This window comes from Camelus ferus, chromosome 9 (assembly GCF_009834535.1).
Source record: "Camelus ferus isolate YT-003-E chromosome 9, BCGSAC_Cfer_1.0, whole genome shotgun sequence".
Lineage (NCBI taxonomy): Eukaryota > Metazoa > Chordata > Mammalia > Artiodactyla > Camelidae > Camelus > Camelus ferus.
This window is the reverse complement of record NC_045704.1, coordinates 51,815,987-51,840,478: the sequence shown is the minus strand read 5'-3', so window position 1 is coordinate 51,840,478 and position 24,492 is coordinate 51,815,987. Positions and strand designations below refer to the sequence as shown.

Genomic DNA, 24,492 nt, shown 5'->3' with positions numbered 1-24,492 from the left:
AATATCAGTGACATAATATTAGTCAATAAACAAGAAGTAATAGAAGATCTGAACAACATAACTGATAAACTGGAAATAACTGAATCTGTTAAACACTGAACACAGCAGCAAAATGTATGTTCATGTACTTAAAGACTATTTAAGAAAACTGAACATGTGTAGGGCCAAAAGTCAACAAATTTCAAAAGATTAAAATTATAAAGTATGCTCTTTGATCACAGTAGAATAAAATACAAATCAACATAAGGTCCTAGAAAATTCCTCTACCTGGAAACTAAGCAACAATTTCTTACTGAAAACCTACATATGAACCTACATATGAATTTCTTACTGAAATTCTACATATGAAAATTATGGAACATAGCTACAGCCATGGATAAAGGACAATCAATAGCCCTAAATACATATATTACAACAGAAAAAGAGCTCAGCATCCATTAAGTTAGAAAAATTTTAAAGCAGCTAATTACATAAAGGAAGCATAAGGAAGGTAATAAAAATAAAAGAAGAAACTCAAAGATAAGACAAACAAAACACAGAGGGACAAAGAAGCCAAAAGTAATTTCCTTGAAAAAACAGTAATATTGACAAAGGGCTAGCAAGACAGAGAGAGAGAACACAAGTGAGCACTAGGGCACACTCTCAAGTGTACAAGTGAGCACACAAATGGCAGACATCAGAGGTGAATAAAAGGACATCGCTACAAGGAGCTTAGGAAGACATGATGAACATTACACCAATAAATTTAAGATATGTGAGAAAGACAAATTCCCAGAAAGAAATTACTTAAAAATTGCTATAAGAAGAGATAGAGCAACTGAAAAATTCTATATATTTAAAGAAAATCCTCAAAATGAAAACTCTGGATCCATATGTCTTGAATAGTAAAGTCTACTAAACATTTATGAAAATGCCAACCTTACATAAACTCTTCCACAAAATAGGAAAAGAAGAAAAATTCAACTATTATATAAGGCTTGAACTCATTAGTCATTACGGAAATGCAAATTAAAGGTATAATGAGATAATACTGCATACTTACTACTACAATGGCTAAAATTTTTTGGAATTAAAAAAAAAAACCAAAAACAATAACCAACAATGACCCCATCAAATGCTGGCAAGGATGCGGAGCAACTGGAAGTCTCACACATTGCCGATGTGAAAAGACAAAGGAGGGGAGCGAAAGGGAAAGGAGGGAAGGGGAGAGGAGGAATCTAATTCCAGAGCCTGAACGTCCCACCACTGTTCCAAAGTGTGATGGCATCTTCTAAGCTACGTGGAAAATCACAGAGAGTACATTGCAACAACAAAGTAATCAACTTTACTAGAGAAGGCAGCAATTCAGCCAAAGCCTTGTCAAATGATCACAGATGATTGTATCCAAGATAATGTTAATGTATATAAACATATATACCTACTGAGGTGGCCATGTGAAAGAGTCAAGCAAAGGTTACTCATTCATATCACTTTCGTATATCTAATCTTGATGGAGGCCAGTCTATTTATATAAAGTAGTTCTCACAGCCAGCACAGCATAGGGAAAACTCAAGACTCAGAAGTTTGACACATTTGCGTTGATCCAGATCCAGCTATTTATAAAGCCATCAGCTCTAAGGCTGTGTGTATCTATAACCCATCAGAAACTCAGCTATCTTTTCTTAAAATGGGGAGTTAACAGTAAACATACACTAGGAGTCTAACATAACCATAGTAGGTGGGAAAAAGTGTTAGTTCCCATTCCTTTCCAAAATCCTTGGTGGGAAGTCCTGTGCCTCCTCTCTGACTTGTATGAACTAGCTAATACAGCACAGCCATTAGGACTGAAAAATTTAAAGTCTCTCCTAGATCTCCTCCCAACAGCAACCAAGAGCTAACTGGCTTTAACACCAACCAGAATTTAAAGAAATTAGCTACAAAATATACCATTCCATTTGTCTGTACTGGCTCTAGAACATACGTGAACTTTACTGTTTATGCCAAGTTCTATATCCCAAGATACTCTCTTACCATTATCTAAGAATAACCTGCTAGACTTGAATCTGATGTTAAAACAATACAAAAAAATTTCAAATCCGAAATACTGCACATCGAAATCTGTTCGCCTCCTCTTTCATGTATATACTAGAAGATGCCTAAAGCCTCATCATCAAGGCAAGAAACAATAATTTGAAATTTAGTCATTTTGTTCCACGATGCCAATTTCACCCCTGATCACCAGGGTGCAAAAGGTACCTAGACCATTTGGGGAAAGAGAGAGAGGTAAAATACCAGGTTTTGTAGCCCAGCTGCTCCAAACCTGTATGCGAGCAGGCGAGGGATGAAATCCTGCTGACTGATGTGCTACATCAATCAGGCTAATGAAATGCTGACAGCCATATGGAGGTCGCACAAAGTGGCCAAAAACGACTTCACTTGCAATCCAGGACTTCATACACCCTGATCTTGTTGAAAATGATAGACTCTGTGTCCCCAAGAAATTCCCAGGTCAGAGCAATCATCAGGAGTACTTTTCATCACATTTCCATCCAAGAGTATTAAAAAAAAAACACGCAGGGGAGTGGGGGAGGATGACGGACGCAGTGCTTCACCATTCATTAGCAACCGTATTTTTAATGGACTGAGGAAGCATCAGTACCACACAGGGCCAGGCAGGCTCCAGGCCTATATTTATCTAATTTACCAGGGTAACTGCAAACTGTTTAGAATCTGTGCCTTTTTCGTATCTGTGTCCCATGGGACTAACCCCCAGTAGGATTCAATAGATATCTACCAAAGAAATGAATGTCCTTGCAGGCTGCTAACAGGCTACAATTCTGGACTGTTTTAAAACAATCCAAGTTGTTTCAAACAATACTGATGGCCCTCTAACTTCCTTTTAAACAATGAGTAAATATTAAAATCCTGCAAAGATACCGCTCACTGCACTTCTGAATGACACGACCTAGAAATCTGTGGAGGAAAACCATGCCCTTCTATCAAAATTTATCTTCCCAAACAAACCTGTTAAGTCACGCTACCTCATTTGACAAGATAACCTATGGCAAAGGACTTTTTTTATTACCAAAAAGCACACATCTGAGGCTACGGCAGCAACAGGCTGCAGGCACAAGTCTGCACCCTCTTCTCCTGTAGGTAATTCCTGACTGTGGTTACCGTTAAATCATCTGTCCCTGTGTCGTGTAAAATTACTCTGAGTCGTACATTTATCTTCCTTTATCTCAGCCATGCGTTACACATTGCTAGTCTACTTTTAAAAGCTGCAACACACAACTCCATTTTCTTATCCTGTACAACTGCCTTTGGAGCAAAAAACAAAGCATGGATATTTCAAAAGATGACAGTTTAACAGGAAGGACAATAACACTTTTATAGTAAACCATATCTCTAGAGTGCGGTGTTCTATAAAAAAAAAAAAGTTTAATAATGCTACCTACTGCTAAAGTCCAGGAAAAGCCCATGAGAATAGCGTCCCTCACTCCCGTAATACCGAGGCTGATGACCAGTTTAATTAGCTAAATGTAGTAGTGCTGAGCCAACTCCGTGCAGCGCCAAAGTTTGTGCAAAATAATGAAGGCAATGGTTTACTAAATTTAATAACCTGATGCATCTTATAAAAAATTAACTTTATGACAATATTTAAATTGAACCAGCTTAACTGCATGGAGGTGGCAAGACGGCGTCGAGAGGAATATTTAAAGCTAATAATATAAAGAAAAGGAAGGAAGACGTTTTAAAACGATGGGCAGCATCGGTACTCCAGCACTTGCTACGTCCAGTCCAATCGGGAAAATTAAGTGGCCATGGAGGCTTACTATCTCCCCAACTTGGGTTTCAAGCTTTGCACACAAACATTAAAGTACCAGAAAAGGGAAAACATACCGAAAAATACTAAATACCTGCTTATCTTACGCTATTTTTCATTCTCTAGAATAGAGGTTACAACTATGATCACAGGGTAAATCAACCTTTCAACTTGTTTCCTGGAGCCCACGTTTTGCCTCCCTCCCTCCCTTTCTTTTCTTCCTTTTTCTCTCTGTTCTTCCCTCTCTTTCATTCTTCTTTTCTCCCCTCCTTCCTAATATGAATTACTTGCCCACACTAAAAATCCAGGGCGATTATATATCCAAAGGTAGATGCTCAACTTCTCTGTAAAAGCTTCCGATCAGACCACACTGAGGCCCCAATCCCACTTGGTGAGACATGGGTTTAGGTTCTCCTGTTGGCCATGGTCACCACCTACGATGTTGACATCACCTACCAGGCCACTGCAGACATTTGATGTTCATCATATGGGGAAGATCCCTGCAGGAGACAATGGCTCAAGCCTCACCACAAAACCACCTCAGTCAGGACATTCACATGTCATCCACCCAATTGCAAAGAACACTTCACGCTGACCTGCCTGAGATCTTGTTGACGCCATGGCAAATCCCACTCTGTCAAGCAGGAGATCAGGATGCTAGCTATGCCTTGGAAGACCTGGCAATCGCGCTTGGCTCTACACAGAGAAATCCAACAGGGACCTGCAGAATTTGGATACGTGGTACAAGTGCCTTTAGTCACCTGCTCTGCATTTCCCAAACGTCACTGAGTGGTCGCAGGAACTCGGGACTGACAATTACAATGGGACCCAAGGAATAAAAAGCAACCAGCCAAGCAAAAAAAAGACTGGGTGCATGGCAAAGGACTGGCAAGAATTTGCACACAGAGTAGAAGTATGCTGCTGCTGCTGCTGCTGCTGCTGCTGCTGCTGCTGCTGCTGCTGCTGCTGCTGCTGCTGCTGCATCATCATCATCATCATCATCATCATCATCATCATCATCATCATCATCATCATCATCATCATCATATTATATCCATTTAAGATACCTCTGGGGGTCATGCAGAAGATGGACTGTCCAAAGATACTGAAACCTTGTGACCAGCCAGGAAGGATGAGGTACCTTCTTATACTGAGCAGCTAAGGGGAAAATGTGAAAACAACTGGGAAGCAAAAATCTACAAAGCGGGAGTCCAAGTTTGAGGAAGTATCCAAGGGATGCCTTCGGGGCCATGGGTGAGGCTGCTGATTGGTTTGCCCAGACAGGGAATACAGGGAGGAGTGGGTTTGCACCTGGTAGTGGATGGGGGTGGAGCAGGGGCCACACCCAACGAGACTGAGTGGTAGGCTGGATGGATGCGGATGGAGCCCCAGGTTCCCCAGGCACAGAGAACATCACGGTGGGAACCCCGGGCCCCATAGTTAGTGACAAAGCTCCCTCTGAAGCAGGAGCTAAGAACAAGGCCGTTTCTTTCTCCAGTGCTAGGAAGGTTCCTTCTGGTTTGAGTTTTTTAATTTTCTCCATATTGTGGATTTACTTGGGCAGTGTCCCCATTTACTGTAAATTATGGTTTTAATTATCATTTTTATTAAGATGCCCAAAGGAGCTGGGGCTTCCAACAACAGTAATTTCTAATGGTTGTTATTATTAATTTATAATTGTGAAGCACTGGAGACAAATGTTACTTGTAACTGCACACAATGAAAAGGCCACAGAGACGGTGATTCCTCCCCTCTGCACCATCCCCCCTCGGCTCCCAGAACAAACCATGAAAGCAATCTGGACAAACCAATCAAGTTGTGCAGTCTCCCAGTACAAGGCATCTCTCCCCATCCCTGGAGATCTGCCATCACGTACAGAGCAAGAAGGTGAGCCTAATGTCTTTCACCCTAAGTTAGATTTGGGGACGATTCAAATTTGGGAACAATGTTTATGTTAATAAGCCACTAGCTTTAAGAATTCGAGTATCTCCTACATTCTCCTATACATTTTACAAACTGATCTGATTAACGTAAATGAAGTTATGATGATATGACATTGACCATGATACGGAAATCCAACTCTCCCAGGACATTTCAGATGAAGTTCTAGGACACGCAGTCACTATAACTCTAAGATCAATACCACAAATGCAGTAAACAGATAATCCAAAGGGTTAGAAGTCATGCTCACTGAACACCAACCACACATTCCAACTCTTAAGAAACTGCAAAACTACACACATCTCTCCAGAAGAAGGTAAGTCACAACCAGCCCTGCTTTTAAGTGTATGCATTACATACAGCTAGGGACAAGCATCACACAGCAGCTCCTCCAGACCCCTCACAACAGAAATAAGATCCTGAGCATAAATATTTACCAAAGAACGATGCCAATTCAAGAGATGAGAATAGAGAAGCAGGAATTGGCCAGTTCACTTGGAATTTTTTTTTTTGAAACACCAACAGGCTGCATTTACACACTCTGGGCAGTATAATGTGGATGCCATCATGTTTTGGAAGCTCTATTTAAATTCCCAGTGACTGCCCGGGATCTCCCAAGAGGCAAGACTGACCCCAGGCTGCCTATGAGTGCTGCCACTGAGCTGGTTGAATAAGTTCTCATCTGACCTGCCAGTAACAGTCCAGATTCTGGTGTGTCAGGAATCACACTGAGGAAAGGCCCCAAAGATTACAGTTAACACGGTCCTAGGCAGCCCAGCGAAGACAGATTCTGTAAGGGCAACTGAACTGGGCAGTGTCCGTGTGGGTAAGGGTGTGGGGGGAAAAGGCAGCCTCATAGATCAACAGTGGGGCAGGGAGCAGGGATGGAATATAAAATGGCTCAATACCTTTGGGGGCAATTGGACTATACCTGCAAATATGCCCTTTCACCTAACTGTTCAATATCCAGAAATGTAACCTGTAAATGTACTTGCCCACCTGAGTGAAAATGTGGGAGGAACAGTCAATCAGCAGTGTGTGTTAACAGCCAAAAACCTGGAATCAACCTAAACGTCCATCAATTAGGTTAAATGACATGGCACACACACACACAACATAACGAGGTGAAATGAGACGGAAAGACAAGTAAACGTCCATGTTTTGTCATTAAGGAAAAAAGAATCAAAGTACAGATAGGCAGGCAGGTATGATCCCCCTAGTGAAACAAAAACTGGGGGGCGTGTGCACTTAAATATGCAGTCACATTGATTATTTCTGCAGAAAAGCTACCATTCATTGGTCAGGGGGCAAGGAAGACTCATTTTGCATCTGATAACATTTATGCTACTTCCATTTTCAACGTGTCTGTATGCCTGTTAGGGTAAGAACCAAAACACAAAAAACTGAATGCTACCCAGTTGATCATTTCTTAAGCCTATTTTATAAACATTAACATAGAGAAATCAAGGCAAGTGAGAAACGAAAAAGAAAAACCTACTCCAGTTGCCAACAATATGATTTCCGAGCATCCAGACTATCAGCAAAGACTGCAGAGAAAAGATGAGGGAGAGGGCCTGGGGGGGGGGGGGTTACGATGCACTGGGCACTGGGCCAGGGGCCTTATGAGATACATCATCTAATCAAAGGTTCACTTCACAAAAACCCTGTGAGGTGTCACCGTCATCATCTCGTAGATGAGGAAACCAACAGTCCCAGAAGCTAAGGCACTCACAAGATCAGAGAGCAAAAGTGGAGGATTCCCTGGTGGTGTGGCCTCAAAGCAGGTGGGCCCTGAAATCATGACACTCTGCACGAGGTTAAAGGCACAGACCAGGAGCTCCGTGAGGGCAGGAAAAACCAACTTGGAGCACCGCTCACCAGCCCGTCTGCCTGCTAACTGTGTCTGGTAAATACGACTTACAGAATAAGATATATATTCCCCGTGGCTATTATGAGGTATTTTTACATTTTTAGCATCTGCATAATGTAAGCTAAACTAAGCAGTTGTCCTTCTGAAAGAGACAGAAATGGTCCAGATGCCATGGGCCTCAATGTCACCAGCCTACCCACCACCGCTTATTTCTTTCTGTTTCATCGCATCGTGTTGAGGCAAAAAATTTAGGCCTCGTCAGCTACTTTATTAAATAAACGTACTTACTTTATGGAATCTGTCCCCAAACTGTGAGGCATTATCAAATTATCTTCTCTCTTATTTAATATTTCATCACAGGGCCCAGAATTCACAACATCCTTTGCTTTAACACACATTTCTCTGCATAAGGCCTATGAGACGGGAAAACTAATCCACAGAAATCAAGTTTCTCTCCACGTTCTCCAAGGTCAATAACTTAAAAGTACGGACTTAATTTAACCTTCCCTTTATCCTTTCAACCACTTAGCTGTTTTACAAGGGACGATCTTAACACCATGGCTGTTGTAAGTTATGCTCACATTTTCTTCCTCATTTTTAAAAGGCTTCAGTGCCAGACTTTAAAGGACTATCCTTATGAAAGTCAAACATACAGACCACACCGTCACCCCCATAAGAAGGCAGCAACGCCAGGCTGGATTTCTTAACAAAGTACACGGCACTTTTACAAACTTGGCCCAGGTCCTTAGGAAGAAAAACAAAAACAGGATAAAAGAGAAGAAGGGAAAAAAAAAATGCTTCCCAGTAAAAAGACAAACAAACAAAAAAACTTTCAAGTCCAGCTTACTGGATTACTGGACGTAGAGATCACTACGTATGTGAAAGCCTCTCAACAAGATAAAGTTTCTTTCACTCGCTGCCATTAACACAGGACAGAATACACTGGCTCTGTAATTCCATGCCCAGCATATGCTGTTTGGCTCAAATTATGCTCCTTGGAAGACAAGTCTTTTTCTGTAACTAACAAATCTTACACACACACACACACACACACACACACTATGGTGTCACCTTTTATAATTCTGCACTCCCAGCAGCATCTACGAAGACAAACCAAGTGTTTCTACGTGGTTACAAGTGGGAAGGTTTTACCCTGAAGTTTGGCCTTCTTTACTTTGATGGATGAATTTACAGCCACATCAAGAGGAGAGGAGGACCCAGCTCTGAATTTGCAAGCACGCTTGTATTATATTACCGAGCGCCTCGTTGTTTTCACAGCTGGGCCAAGATTTCCTTTCAGGACGGCAGCCGCTGTTACTCTGCCGTCTGCTCAAGACAAGGTTCTTTATGGTTTAGAGCAAACGGGGCGGCCGTGGAGGTTCTGTACCTGCACTTGTCCAAAAAAAGACCCCTTTCTTTCACTTTCTTAACGACCAAGTGGCCAAGATCAGCCCGACTCCCGACATATTTTCCACTCCTGTCAATTAAGAAGTGATCTGGATAGAATTGTTAAAAAACAGAACACAAAAAAAACCTCCACTCCATTGAGAGCTTCCAGAAATGCAAAGCCTGGTCCCTTCTACAACTTCAATGTGGCAATGTAATTACTTTCCTAGTTCTAGCCTTTCTACTTTTAATAATTCCTGATGGACCTTGGCTCTCTCTTTCAAAAAAAAAAAGTGGTATAGGACTTCTCCTCTTGCAAAGATTAAATTCTTTATGCTCCCAAAGTCATACGGAAGTGCCCAAAACACCATGCTGGGAAAATCCAGCACTTTTCTGAGGCTCATTTAGAAAGGGCCCAAATTGACTTTTCATTTATGCTCCAACACATGTAATTTTTTAAACTGCAACTTCTTAGAGGTACAACTTAAATTCGGTCATCAAAGCTAGGTGTGCGGAGAAAGGATTCCATTAACTTTGTGCTCTCTGGGTCCATCGGGATCTGTCCTGAAATTGGTGACTACTACAAAACCCTCTTACGTGGAAGCAAAATCTATACATGGACATTTACTGAGATTAGTTAAGAAGTGGTAACTACTGAAAAGATACAAGAAGGAGACAAAACATACAGCACTTTAAAGCAAACTGAGTTTAATGCAAAAACACTTCATGGAAGGGTAACCCTTACCTTGTAGTCATTAAGAAAAAAGGATCCCTGATAATCTCTGTAACGAGACCCCCCCCTTCTATGACACCCATAATACAATCACTTTTTTAAGTTTTATGACATCTCAGCGTGGCCTGGCTATGTGTGTTTCTGTTGTTGTTTTGCTTTTTTACAACACAAATGCTGACAGCATCTCAATTCAACTTGAAAATAGCAACAACAAAAAAGTAAGTTTTTGCTTCGGGTGAGTCCTCGCTCAATAGTTAGTCGGTCCACAATGATCCGAGGTGGAAGCTACTGGCGACACAGGCTCTCAGAAGAGGAAGTAAACAAAACCCTTCACTTCCTTTCACAAGCCAAGGTGCCCAGAACTAAGCACAGAGACTCATGACGGGTCTGATGCTTACGATTTGGTGCAACATACTCAGTGGTTATGACGCCTCGGTCCCCAGGGGACATATAAGTTGTAAGATTCTCCATCCCTTTTTAAGCTAAGAAGATCTGCCTCAACAAAATCAGACTCGCTGGAAGTAGGGGAAGGAGTTTTTCATTTTCAGGTTGATAGCATGTTGTTGTGGCATACCATGACGAGGGACTGGCAAAACACACCAATTCTGAAATCTACAGCTCTCAGGAAACATGTCATCTAACCATCGGCCATGATCAGGCACCTGCTTGGCATGAATGGCAAAGATGCGTGGAATGCCTTCCAGCTGGGGCGGATTCTGCCCGACTCCTGGAGGCACTGCAGGTTTGTGTTTGGCTCCCCATTGCAGCTGTGGCCTCTGGGCCAAGAGGGTCATGGTAGGAGTCCCCACACAGGTCATGTGCAGGGTTAGGGATTAAGCTTAACTTTAATTCAAAGACGAGTGAGTACTCTCTGAGTCGGAGAAAGGCATTCGAGCCCTAACAGAGGATTCAGGCTTGCACAGAGCTTCCGTTCAAACTGCCAGCACTGGTTGCTCTTGGACTTGGGGAGGTTTCCCTCCCAGATCACAGAGCGTGAGGGAGCATGCTCAGCTCAGTTTCTCACTTGGCTCAAATACGCAGCCTGCCCCTGAAGCATATAATGTTTGGGGCTTTTGGGGGGGGGGGGGCGGTTGTTAGGTTTATTTATTTATTTTTAATTTTTTTTAATGGAGGTACTGGGGATTAAACCCAGGACCTTGTGCATGCTAAGCACACACTCCACCACTGAGCTCTGCTGCATATAATGTTTTAGAGGTTCTATAAGGCAACATGGAGTAGATTTTCTTCAGTGCTTTGAGACATACAGAATAAGAAATAAACACATAATCAAAGAATTTCTTGGAGGAAAAACATATGAGGGGTCACACTGGTTGTTAGAGGACAAACTTTTCCCTTAAAATTCGTATGTGGAGGCCTAACTCCTGATGCGACTGTATTAGGACAGTGGGCCTTTAAGGAGGTGACTAAGGTTAAATGAGGTCATGAGGGTGGGGCCCTAATCCAATAGGACTTACGTCCTTCTAAGAAGAGACACGCCAGGGATGTGTGCCCACAGAGGAAAGAGCATGTGAGCACATGGCAAAGACAGAGGCCTCGGGAGAAACCAACCCTGCCGACCCTTGATCCCGGACTTCCTGCCTCCACAGCCCTGAGAATTAAATTTCTCTTGTTTAAGCCACCCATCCGTGGTGGTCTGTTGTAGCAACCCAGCAGAATGACACAGTGGCGCTTTCGACCAGATCAGCTTGGTCTAAAAGGAGAAAAGGCAATGTTCCCTCAGCTTGCTGGCCTCAACCACCAGGAAGTAAGATCAAAGTATTTACATCATCCCTGCATGAGGCCAGTAACTGAGGTGGAGACTTCTGTTTGCATTCTAACTTCTTCTCCTGGGAGTTTCTCTTAAGAAAATTGAGAAGGAAAGAAAAAGGAAGGGAGGGAAGGAGGAAGGAAAGATAGAGAGAGTGAGAGAGAGAGAGAGAGGAAGAGGGAGAGAGAGATCCAGTTCCCTGCTACTCTAAAAGTGGCACCTGGACCACTGACCGCAGTGGCATCACCTGGGAACTTGTTAGAGATGCACATTCTCAGGCCCTGCCCTGCCCCCCACCCCCACCAGCCCCGACCTGCTGAATCAGAGATGCTGGGTGGGGCCCAGCACTCTGCGTTCTAACAAGCCCTCAGGGGTGTCATGCTTATTCAAAGTGAAGATTCTCTGGTCTTGTTAATGCCCAGGACTGACCTTCTCCAACAACACACATTGTCTAGCACTTCATATGCATATACTCTTTGTCCATCTGTCCCATTTACCCTCAACTCCACGTATTCCATCCTGTTATCCCTACTGTACAGACAAGGAAGCTGAGGCTCAGGAAAAGGTGAAGTCAGACAGTACACGGAAGGGTAATGAGTGGACGCCAGGACCTGATGCCTCGCAAAACCCTTACAGCCTCCTGCTTGGGACGCTAGTCACTTTCTCCCTGAGGGCTCTCCCTAACACCATCCTGTAAGGGCTACTCTTAGGATTCAGACAGACCTGAGTTAGCATCCTGTCTCTGCCACTCTCTGGTAAGTTCTGAGCCTTAAGAAGGATGCTGCGTGTTCTGGGTTGAATTCTGTCTCCCACCTCAAAATTCTTATGAAGTCCTAAGCCTTCAGAACGTGACCTTATTTGGAGGCAGGGTCTTTGCAAGAAGTTAAAGTGGGGTCACCGGGGTGAGCCCTAATACAGTATGACTGGGGTCCTTATGTAAACAGGGGAAATTCAGACATGGAATACACAGAGGGAGCACACCATGTGAACACGGATATGATCATCTTCAGGCCAAGGAGGCGTGGATCAGACCCTTCCCTCACAGCCCTCAGAAGAAACCAACCCTGCAAACACCGAGATCTCAGACGTCTAGGCTCCGAACTGTGAAGCAATACACCTCCGCTGTTTAAGCCACCCGGCCTGGGGTACTTTGTTACAGCAGCCCTGAGAAACCAACATACACAACTTCTGTGAATGTCAGTTTCTTCGTCTGTAAGGGGGAATATTAACAAAATGTATTCTGACAAGGCTGTTAGGAAAATCAAATGAAATAACCAAGCTACGTTCTTGGCAAGTAGCAAGTTTTCAATTCATTAGGCTTTTTATTAATACAACATTTGCTAAAACGCTCTCCGTGTGATTTACATCTCAAACTCTCCTATGGAAATCTATACTCTGTACAGGGCACTGAACAGAATAAAGGAATCTTTGCTCCTCTTGTGGCTGTGCTATTCAATGACTAATCACTGGTGCCCCAACTCCTCCCAAAAAGTCTTTAAAGCGCTGTACAATAAACACTCACATGCAACACAGAAATTAAAAATAACATGAAAATTGGTGGTTGCCTGGGGCAAGGTAGGGGGAGCCTGACAAACTGCCTGGGGCAAAGAATCAGGAGGGAAATTTCTATGGAGATATAAGTATTTTCTATGTTGGTTGGGGGAATGGTTTACCTGGTGTACACATTTGTCAAAAGTCATGCATGTGAACAACTAAAATGTATGAGTTTTATTATATGTAATTTATACTTGAAAAAAGTTAATTTAAGAAAAAAAGGGGAAAATATGTACCCATATTAAGAAAAAGAAGTTTTTTGATCCACCGGCAATCTGAGATAAGCTAATTTCTTACTTGAGCATTTAAATGTTCCTTCTGAGCTTCCTGGCAATCCAGGTACAGAAGGGAAATAGAAGACTTTACAGTGCCCTCTTTATTAAATGAAAAAGAGCAGACCAATTCTTTAGGAAAGAGGAGCTTTTTTCCTTAACAACTCTGAAATTCTATCAGAGGAATCTCCATAAGAGAAACAGAGGTGAAAAGAATAAACCAGGGGTTGGCAAACATTTTCTGAACAGGCCCAGATAGTAGATATTTGGGGCTTTGCAAGCCATATGGTCTCTGTCACAGCTACTCAATTCTGCTGTTGTAGGCATGAAAGCAACCACAAATAATAAGTAAATGAGTGAATGTTGCTATGTCCCAATAAAACTTTATATACAAAACTAGGCGGGGGAGGGCTGGATTTGGTCCATGCACTGTAGTTTGCTGACCCCTGAAACAGAAAATGCACTTTTAACATTCAATTCTAAGCTGACCTGAAACCAAACAAGAACAAAGTATGGGAGGACACGAAGGTGACCTTGACCTGCAGATTTTCTATGAAAGAAAATGTTAATAATTACAACAGCCAAGTTCGGAACCCATGTGGATAACAACCACAGAGAACGTCATTTCAGACAGTGTACGAGATTCTATAAAAACATCTATGAAGACAATCTCATTTAAACAAATAAAAAACAAACTTTTTAAGTATTCAATTTGCATGAAAATCTTATTACACTGTTCGTTTCACTCTGAATTTCATTCAACTTACTGTAACTGCAATGGCTTTCCACTGCAAAGTGGGATATTTAACTATAAACTGCATCCTGCCTCTCCCTTTGTGTGTAAAATTGACAAATGTGTTGTTTTTGGATTCCAGAATTCTGGAGGAAGCCAACCTAAATGAATTAAGATGACTAATGTGTTGATTCTGTTTCCAATCCAACAAAATGTTAATGTAAGAACCCATGTCATATGATGCTCTGTGTTTTAGTTCAAATTTAACATCAAATATTGAATAAGGCAGTTTCTAAGTAAATTACTAAGCTAAAAATATTCCTTCAGCGTAGCAAGAACTCCATCTTGCTTAAATAAATGGAAATTTGAACATCTTTGCTCAGATCAGTCTAAGTAAGAAATTAGTAAAATGCAAACCTCCATTACAGTCAACAATATTGATTTCATCTTTCCGTGGAAAGTAGCACAAAATTGTGTAACAAGGAAAAGGATTTGTTTAAAGTGATTCACGCATAATCGTGACGTCAAGCAACGTCTTACATGCAACAAACACTTGGGCAAAATGATATTTTTCTGGTGTGCCAAGTAATGAATCACACCCAAGGTGAATGATCACCAAGACTCTAGGAATACAGCTGTGCAAATGACAACACACACGTCTTTGAACATCAGCTACTACAGGATATCCGGCATTCCTCGTTCTTCTGTAGCATGAAACTATTCTTACAAATGTTTTCATTGCATTCACTTAACGTGCGGCGGCGGAGTTCCTGTGGCTGTAACACACTGCTACACAGTTTTGTTTTAAGTAAACTAACATTACTTTTTCACCACTTAATACCTGAATAATTTTTTACTCCCACAGAGGCAATAACTATGATACATTTAAAAGCTGTTGGAAGCATTGCAAGGCCTGAATTCAATTCCATAAACATTTACCATGTGTCTGCCACGAATAAGATGCTACATGTCAGGTCTTGCATGTTCAGCTAATTCTAGTATCAAATCTTTCCAGTTTGCTGAAATCAATTACATTTACTGACCATTGAAAGAGGAGTTTTAATAATTATCTTCAGTGTGAAAGTCAAATCTAGGAAGCGATTATAAAAAAGAAGGAAATCAATAATTAGTGGGGTCCCATCTTTCAAAAAAAAAAGAAATTTAAAATTTTAGAAGGGAAAAATTTAGAAATCCAGGATCTAGAAATGGAAACTACATAAAATATATGTATTTTGCCCCTAGGTTTTAGATTCAACTATGACAGCCTGTCAGTAACTGAATTTTTTTTTTCATTTCCTGCCAGTTATTTAGGAAATTTCCATTGTTTAGCAAAGAGTAATTCTGAAATCAATAATACTTCATTAATTACATGCTGATAAATTTCTATCAGAAAAGCAACCATTACAATAAAAAGTTAAACTTCTGTAGGCAAAATTTTATTTGTAATTCTACTCAATTCAAATTTTTTTAACAAATAAAAGCACTCTCAAGCAAGTATGTACATTTAACTGCTACTGATGATTATAATTCCTGAAAACTAACAGAACTTCTTAATTCAGGGTCCACGGACTATCCTTCCCTGCCCCGAAACCTGCACAGAAATGTCAGGCTATGAATACACTGATGTTCCCCCATGGAAAGAGGCCAGAGGTCCCACGATATTCTCAAAGGAATATAAGGTGCAAAAAAAAAAAGGTTAAAATCCAATGGCCTGGAAACACGTGGGGGATTTTTTAAGCAGAAAGCTCTGAAAACATTTTGTTTGCTCCTCTGAAAGACAAACAGAAAGAAGTCAAGTACTGTGTACTTGACAAAACACACAGAGTCTCAGAACAAGTCCATCCACACAATCCGACCATCTTGGCGTTAGAAGGAGACCTTAACCATTATGAACCCAAAACCCTGCCCGGCATTTAAACCTCCTGTGTAACATCATCAGCAAGCAGATACCCAGCCCACGTTTCACTACCTCTGTGACCGCGAACTCATTTGCTCAGGGCAGCCTGTTCCACTTCTGGAAAGGAGGCAATTCCCTGCTTGGTTTCTAACAGGAGATAAAAACAAGACAAGAGAACAACTACTGTGGAAGATCGTTCACCAGGAAAAGTAAGTTCCACAGGGGCAGGAATGTTCTGTTCACTGCTATATCCCCAGGCCCTAGCATGGTACCAAGTACACAGGAGGCGCTCATTAAGTGTTTGTTAAAAGAATGCCTTGTTGAATGACTGACGTTCGTCTGGGTAGCATCAATGATAGCAAGTAATACCACTTGTACAGCACGGTTCTCATAGTCTGAATTATGTCACTCCGAAAAAAGAAAAGTGGGGGGAAAAAGGTACATTGAAGTCCTAACCCCCAGAATCTCAGGATGTGCCTTTATTTGAAAACAAGATGTTTACAGAGGTAATCAAGTCAAAATTAGATCATTAGTGTGGGCTCCCTTCCAATCTGATTGGTGTCCCTCTAAAAAGAAGACAGAGATAGATGGAGGGCAGGTGATGTGAAGAGACACAAGGAGAGAACCGTGTGGAGACGGAGCAGGAGACTGGAATTCTGCTGTCACAAACCTGGGCCCATGGGAAACTAGAAGAGGCAAGGAAGGATCCTCCCCTACAGGTTTCAAGGGTAATGTAGCCCTACCAACACCTTGTCTTTACACTGCTAGCCTCCAGAACTTGGCCAGTGGTAAATTTCAGTTCTTTCCACCACCCAGTTTGTGGTTATTTGTTCATGCAGCCTGCGCAGATTGATACAACAGTGGATGAGGTTAGAGCCCCAGAATTCATCCCCAACTGGGACTGATTTATATTTCTGACAGAGAGTCTTTTAACCATTTAGGGGCCCCTGTGATGGACCGTTCGTATCAAGGCATAAGGGACCTGAGTACAGTGCCAGGGACTGCCCTGGGCACCTCTCATACCCACTTCCACTCTCCCAGTCCATCTCACTCCAGTTACTGCTGCAGCCCCCATTCCATGCCGCGGTCAGCCAGCCTCCCTGGGGGCTGCACTAAATATCTCCACTTTCCTTCAGTGGGGCATTTCCGACACCACAGCATGGCATGCCTGCAGAAACCTGCCCATCCAAGCGCAACCCCAAAGGGTGGGGCATTAGTACCTATGGGGCTACCCTGATCTAATGGGGATGGGTGCCAAAGGCTAAAGACGTTCCCCTCTCTTTCTGCAGGCAGGCAGCTCAGGGATGCATTTCTCAAGTCTCCTCCGAAAGCCCCTTAGACTGTGCACTAGTGGTCCATGGCACTGCCCAACTCAGTTTCAGATCACCTCACTGTCTAACCCTCCTTCTTTGTTCAATCCTCCATCCCTCACTCATGCTGAGATCACATCCCAACTTACCTACAAACAAGCCTTTGTTTCAGTTGCTGCTTTGCAGGGAAACCCAAGTTAAGACAAAAACCCTTTAAAACATTCTCAATACAGAGAACAATCTTATGAGCTCAGTTTTTACAAAGCTTGCATCGTTATAATAGATTTTCCCCACTCTACTCCCCTGAACACTGCTTCCTTGTAGATTTCAGTCCATTGGTCCTGCTCCCATCCCTTGAAGGAAGCCAGGTCCATCTCTCTCCTGTATAACTTTTCCAAGAACTGAAGTATGCTGACCTTCCCTTCCACCAGTTTACTAATAGGTGCTCCTAGGACGTGATTTGATGACTTTGCCAGCCCTTAGCTTGCTCATGCTCTGTCCAGAAACAAACACAATACTCTAGATGTAGTCTGATCACTTGCACTGTTTACCTTTCTTTATCAAAAAAAAAAAAAGCTTCAACAAACCAAAGGTATAAAAAGATTACCTGCATCAGAGGCTTTATTGGGGCGAATGTTAAAGGTTGCAAGAAATGTTGCCAGGTGGAAAATTTTTGAGCAGCTGTAGGTAACAGAGATGCCAAATGACGACGGCAATTCAGAAGCCCTGTCTTCAACACGTGCCCCTGTTCACATCAGTGGAGGGCACATTAAGCACTTCACTGTGCTCCCCTGCAGTGTGGAGCACATGGTCTCTGCAAGCTTGATCACGGTCTAGGCAGTTGGGTGATAGCTACCGAAGGCAGGCAGCTGCCTGCTGACTGCTCAGAGTGGGCGCCCCCAAATGTGTTTTACTATCAGATGGGGAAAAAAAGGATGCAACCATTTTTTTAAATACCCAGTGAAGAGATAACAGATTCTTCTACCTGGATTTCTTGGAAAAGTTCAATTAAACCCAGAGACATTTACTTTTTTTTTTTTTTAAACTTTTCCTCGCTCTCCTGTGACCAAGGCAGGAAGACTGACACCCATAAGGAATTTACCCTTGGGCTGTACTGAAGAGTAAGGGCCGGATTCAGGATTCAGGCATATCCTCCTTTCCCCTTCAGTGTTTCCATCCTTACGGTGAGCTCACCCTATCACACTCGCCCTAAATGCTCAACTGATTCCAATCAAGCATTATGAAAAATAAAACAAATTAGTTGCGTGCTGTGAACATTCAGTGGCAATACAATAGCATGGTTCTCAATATGAGTAAATTTAATAAAATTTTAAAAGAATACTTTGTCAAAGACAAAATAATTAAAAAGCCTCCTCTGCTGTCAACAAAACTGGGTTGGCTCCCTCGGTGTAATCAGATGGGGTGGTCTGGCTGTGTGATACTCTGTAATTCTTCTCCAGCGAGCACTACTAGCAGCATCTCTGCAGATGGTGGAGCCAGCCATTCAGACGGTCGGCCAACAACCATCTTCCAGACAACTTCCATCCTCGCCGCCATTGAGAAAGAACTGCCCCCTCCCTTGAGCGAGGCACACTCTCCCAGTACCAATGACTCACTGACCTGCTCCAAGCTTTTCACCATGTTCACACGCTAGGGAAAAGGTTTAGGTTGGAACTGAATAGATATGGAAAAAGTGTGGATTTTTGTAAATCCACGGCTTTCTAAAACTTCCTTCTGCTCTTCACTGGCAGTCATGTACACTGCCAAGGGCAGTCGAATAAAATCGGCAAGTATTCATCAAATGCCCAATGTGGAACAGAGACCATGATGAGCGAAGCCGTCCCTCAGCAGGCTGGTTCATGAATTTAAAACTCAAGGGAGTTTTCCTCCCTATTTCATACAAGGGTGCACCTTAAACTGGTCCCTCTTCACCTCTTAAGAAAAAACATATTTCTCTCTGTGCTGGCGTAGGTAGGAAAGTGCCCACAATAAACAGTTAAGAAAGTGAATTTAAAGCTGAGTTCTAGTAACAAAATGATAGATAAGGAAACTCACAGAGAACAATACAAGGTGACAGACATCGTGCTGGGGGCTCTCATTCTGTCTCACTGACGTCTCACAACCCTACGAGGCTGGTGTCATGGTGCCCCCTTCCCAGATGAGGAAACTGACACTCAGGGGTGAAGAACATGGGAGGAGGCCCCAGACTTGGCAGGATGGAAAGTATAGAAGCTAAAAGGAAAGGGGGGGGGGCTGTCTAATTATCTAAGAAAGAGGAAGGGCTCACAATCTAAAATAAAAAAAAATATAAAAATGTATATGGATAACTAAATCACTATGCTGTACACCAGAAATCAACACGACATTGTAAATCAACTAAACTTCGATAAAATAAATAAAACAAAGCTAGGTAGTGGAGCCCACCTGTGTTAACCCCTTCTTCCCCTCGTTCGCTATTTGGAAACACAGGGGTGAGAGGTGGGCACGCCCAGCCTGGCCCCACCTCTCCTCTTACAGAGAGAGCCACCCTGCTCTGCTCTGCTACTGTGCCTGCCTAAGGGGTGGGCTCTGCCCACAGGGTGGTCTGGGGGGACCCAGCAATGACCCGCTCCCCTGTCTAATGCTGGTGCTCAGGACCAGAAAGCCCAACAGCCTCCAGGTGTAAACCAGGCTCTCCAAGGTCAGCTCCACTAGTCGTTAAGGTGATGTTTTCGCCCTCTGTTAGCCTTGCGGTTTGTCCTGCTTCTCAAGGAGCTCACAACATGGAGAGGGGGAAATGTGTTATCTGCTGGACCTTCCAAGCCCCAGCACCTCCTTCCCAGGGATCTGACAGAGCTGAGCTCGGATTCCTCTTGTTCCAGCCAAACACTCTACGTACCTCGAGTCCCTGTAATTTCAGAAGAGTGTGGCGACACATTTCAAATCAGTTTGGAATTTATAAACAGATGGGCTATAACAGCACACTATAAGGTTCCGACCTCTAGACCCAAACAGTTCACAAGTCATGTGATTAAGGCTGCTCGTGTGAGGTCTAAAAAGAGCCAACACCCAAGTGTACACTCAGGAGACGAGAACTGAAAGTGGCCCCCCGCCTCCTGGGAGCCGAGTGAGCCTAAGTCTGAGTCTCTGCGACAAGGGAATCCCTTCTTTCGGCTATAGGTTGCTCCTTGTTTCACTGTATCACCGTAATTTTTAAAAAGCAAAGGCATATCATGAAATCCCATGCTTTGTAGAAGATTCCATTACAAGAGTAATCATTATTGAACCTTTTAGCCCAGATGTAATTTCTTACATGTTACAACAAGTTTGGCACGCATTGTGAATTTCAGCCAAGGTTGATAAAGTTCAATAACTTGGCTAACCAACCATGTGTACTACTCATTATAGAAGTAATAAATAGATTCATCAAAACGGACATGAAAAAGCCATAAGAAAATCGGGTGCCATTTCCAGCCTGCCATCATAAAAGCACCTCTTGGACTTCAATATAATTTTATATACAGTTATCACACCCCCCATCATTCAATACCAGGCACATATAAAACAATCATCTACCCGCGTCTGCACAGGGAATAAATTCCAGTTACAAAGGTGAATTCTCTACCCTAGAGATCTCCAGCCTCATAAATGCCCACGTGCTGGGAGGTTCAGCTCCTAAAAGAATTCACATCAAGGAGAATCAGACATGCCCACAAATGTCATTTTCCCTCTTATTATCTTTTTGGATCAGTTTTAGTGGAAGGTTTTCTTTTTTTTTTTTAACTTTTTCCCCCAGTAATACTTTGTCTAATTATTCTTTCAGCTTCTTGATAATTGAAAAATTTAGCAGAAAGAAAAGGTCTGATTTAGATCAATGTCATGGATGGAAGAAAGAATCTCGGTTCACAGAATGGAAGAGACTGCTATGATCAAACGGACAGGAGTCGACAGAGCTGGCCCCTAGTATCTGAACACAATTAACACAATTTCCTTTATTGGGATAAGAAAACCTGAGACAGCCTAGGGGAAAATCCAAGCTCTCTCTCTACTGCGGTTCTATTCTGTGCTTCTAAGAGGAAACTCAAACACTGTTTTGGACGTTCATTTTCAAGGAAATGAAAGCCACCTGCCCCCTTTCAGAAAGAAGGCCTCCCCCACATCTGGTCAACCACGCTGGACCTGGCTAGTGTTCGGCTCTGAGCTGGACGTTTAAAGTCATGCTGCATATTTCAAACGCTGACCCGTCCCTCCTCATCCTCTGCTGGGAAAATGACTACTTCTGAGTCGCTGCACTTCCAGGAGGAGCTTGAGCCGAGAGTCTGCACCCTCTGTTTCTCAGCAGGGGCGGATCCTCATCCAGAGGGCAGTGGAGCTGGGTGTGCCTACACCACAGGGTTTGCGCTCCCCAGCACTGGGGTGTTTCTGTGTGTAGGCCACACCTCATCCCTCTATCTGCACATCACTCCGAGCCTCGTCCCTCTGGCTGGGCCAGGGCCCCGTCTACCACCAGAAACTGTCTCCTGCTACAGTTCAACACCTTCTTCTGAATTTTCTCTCTGGCAGATGACTCCACAGTCGGATCCTTGTGTGACAGTATTATAAATATCCTCATACTCTCCTGGTTCTTTTCACATCTACCGTGGAGAAAAAAACATGATCGAGTTTTCTAAAACCAAAGTTATGCTCCTCACAACAAGGAAGCTAGTCCCTGCTATTAATGACAAATGGCACCTAAATCACCACGACCTGAGCCAAATGACGTGATTTTTTTTTTAACTTGGCATAAGTGGAACATCCCAACGGTGGAGTGCTTTATTTTCTCAGAAAGTTGGCAACTGCCAGACTCTTTTAAGAGCTGAAATACCATAATGACAGATACTGATGCACGGAGAGATGAAAGTAAAATATGAAACTAAACAGAGAATGGACACATCAGGCCAGAGATGGGCTTTGAATAACAGAACTGAAGAAAAAGAAAAATCTCACAACGACTGTCATCATAAAAAAAAAGGATTAAGGAAACGAAGGAAAGAGGATATAACGGTTCCACAAAGACGTAGGGATTAGGCAAAACTCAGCAAACATTACATGACTATGGGCACAGAAAACTGGTTTGCAACATTCATACTATAGTTTACTGCAATGTCCAGAATTAAAAATATGACTCCATTTCTCAATCAAGATTTCTCAGGGCTATAGAGAAATGCCACCAGGAAAAGCAGACAGTTTTCTATCACAGGCTTTAAAACCAAGCCATCCTGAGAGCATGCTGACTCTGAATTCTAGTATTAATATTTAAGCAAACGGTTAAGTCAACATGAACCATGTTTGCTGTTTCTTATTTGTCACAAGAGTTGAATCTCACAGCCAGCGTGAAAACACACACACACACACACACACACACACACACACACACAGAGCCATACAATATAAAGCCATTCTTAAAGGGAACCGTCAAGGAACATTTAAGAAAACACACAGGCCTCGCTAATACCAGGACAAGGCATACAAGATCTGTTACCTTGGAACCGCTTATTTCTGTATGTGACAACTTCGTCACATTTCATTCCCTTTCCAGCTCAGCTCAGCCTTGTAAGCACACCCCTTGCTTTTGTAAGCTCGCGTCCCTAAGGTGAGCCTCCTATGCAACCTGGAAGCTTCAGGAGTTCAAGCTTTATTTAAAGCCATCAGCATTTCTTCTTCAGGAGTTAGTTCAAAATTATCTAACTTTCAGGTACTATTCTACAGACGGTTTCAACAGAACATATGGTAATTCGAGTGGTAACCTCTGAAAAGTTAAACAGAAAATTCTTCAATCCAAGCAAGACAGCTTTATAGTGCCTAACAGATGAGATCCACAAGTCACTCCTTGAAGACCAAGTGTGCCACTCCAAAATTTCAGCTAACATTTAAATTTTGCAGAATGAAAGATAAAAAATCTGCTTGGAATTTGTATATCCAAATACGACCTAAAAGTCTGCCCACTTTCCCTGCAGCCTTGACAGAATGTAAAAACCCAAAGTTCAGGTGGAGAGTCTTTGGAGACGATCCATCACCTTCTGTGGCAGCTGAGTAACAGTCCCCGAAGACGCCCATATCCTGGCCCCCCTGACTCTCACCCTGCACGGCAAAGGGGACTCCGCAGATGTGATGAGGATAGAGGTCCGGAGATGGGGAGGTGATGCTGCATTACCCATGTGGACCCCACGTTATCAGAAGGAGATGAGTCTACACGGGAGGGGCAGGTGATGCGAGGGTGGAAGCACAACGCAGAGGGACCCTCTGAAGATGGAGGGAATGGCCACTGACTGCGCTTTCAAAGATGCAAGGGAACAGACTCTGCTCAAGAGCCTCGGGAAGGAGCCGGCCCTGCCGACAGCCTGAATTCAGCCAGGGAGACCGATTTCAGACTTCTGACCTCCAGAACGGCAGGCAAGTCAGCTTGTGTTGTTTTCATCATCAAGTAAAAGAATATGTGTGTGCACACGGGTGAGTGTCAAAGCCCCATGACAACGGCATGCCGGCAGCGCTGGTCTCCTCTGGTTAAGTGCCTCCTCGGTCAGGCCACAGGCAATAAAAGGCAACACCGAGCAAGTAGCAATGGCCAGGCTTGGTAGAGAAAGGCCCCGGGGCACAGCGACCGACAGCTCCCAAGTCAGCTTTTTCGGGCTGGAGTGATGGTATCTGTTGCCAAAAGCCTGACTCCGCTCCCTGACTGAGATGTTCCCCCGTACAAATCTGTTAACAGCCTTCTCTGCCTTGTCAAACACTCAATCTGGCCACCATACATGGACTCAAAATGGAAACTTCCTTTGCTAACAGATAAAGTTATCGTGGCGGTTGTCTCTTTTTTTTTTTTCTTTTTCTTCCCGTGATGCCGTTTGGAACATAGGGACGCTCTCTCGGCCGACTGAAGCTGCTCACACCTAGCTGCTGAATGCAGAAGCCAGGGCCGCCCTACGGGACCACGCAGCCATGCAGAAAAGCTGAAGGCAGTCAGGAGACCTTAGACTGAAAGATGCGAGAAGTTCTGAGATTTCATCCTTACAGCCCATTGGTGGCTGACAGAGCAGTCTCTCCGCTTGAAAGAGATTGATTGTTTTCATTCTTTTGCTCCATGTGATCACCAGGCAAACAGTTTTCCAGATTCGAGATGTTGCTGGCAATTTTGTGGCTGTTATATAAGCAAACAGCACCCGGTTCACTCTTCCCATTTGCATCTGTATCAGCTCCATCTGAGCAGC

General features: G+C 43.2%; 1 protein-coding gene across 12 annotated transcripts in view; it reads right to left on the bottom strand.

The window, feature by feature from the left end:
* The window catches only part of WWOX (WW domain containing oxidoreductase), a 902,466-nt gene that overhangs the window by 858,679 nt on the left and 19,295 nt on the right, over positions 1-24,492 (bottom strand). The window lies entirely within an intron of this gene.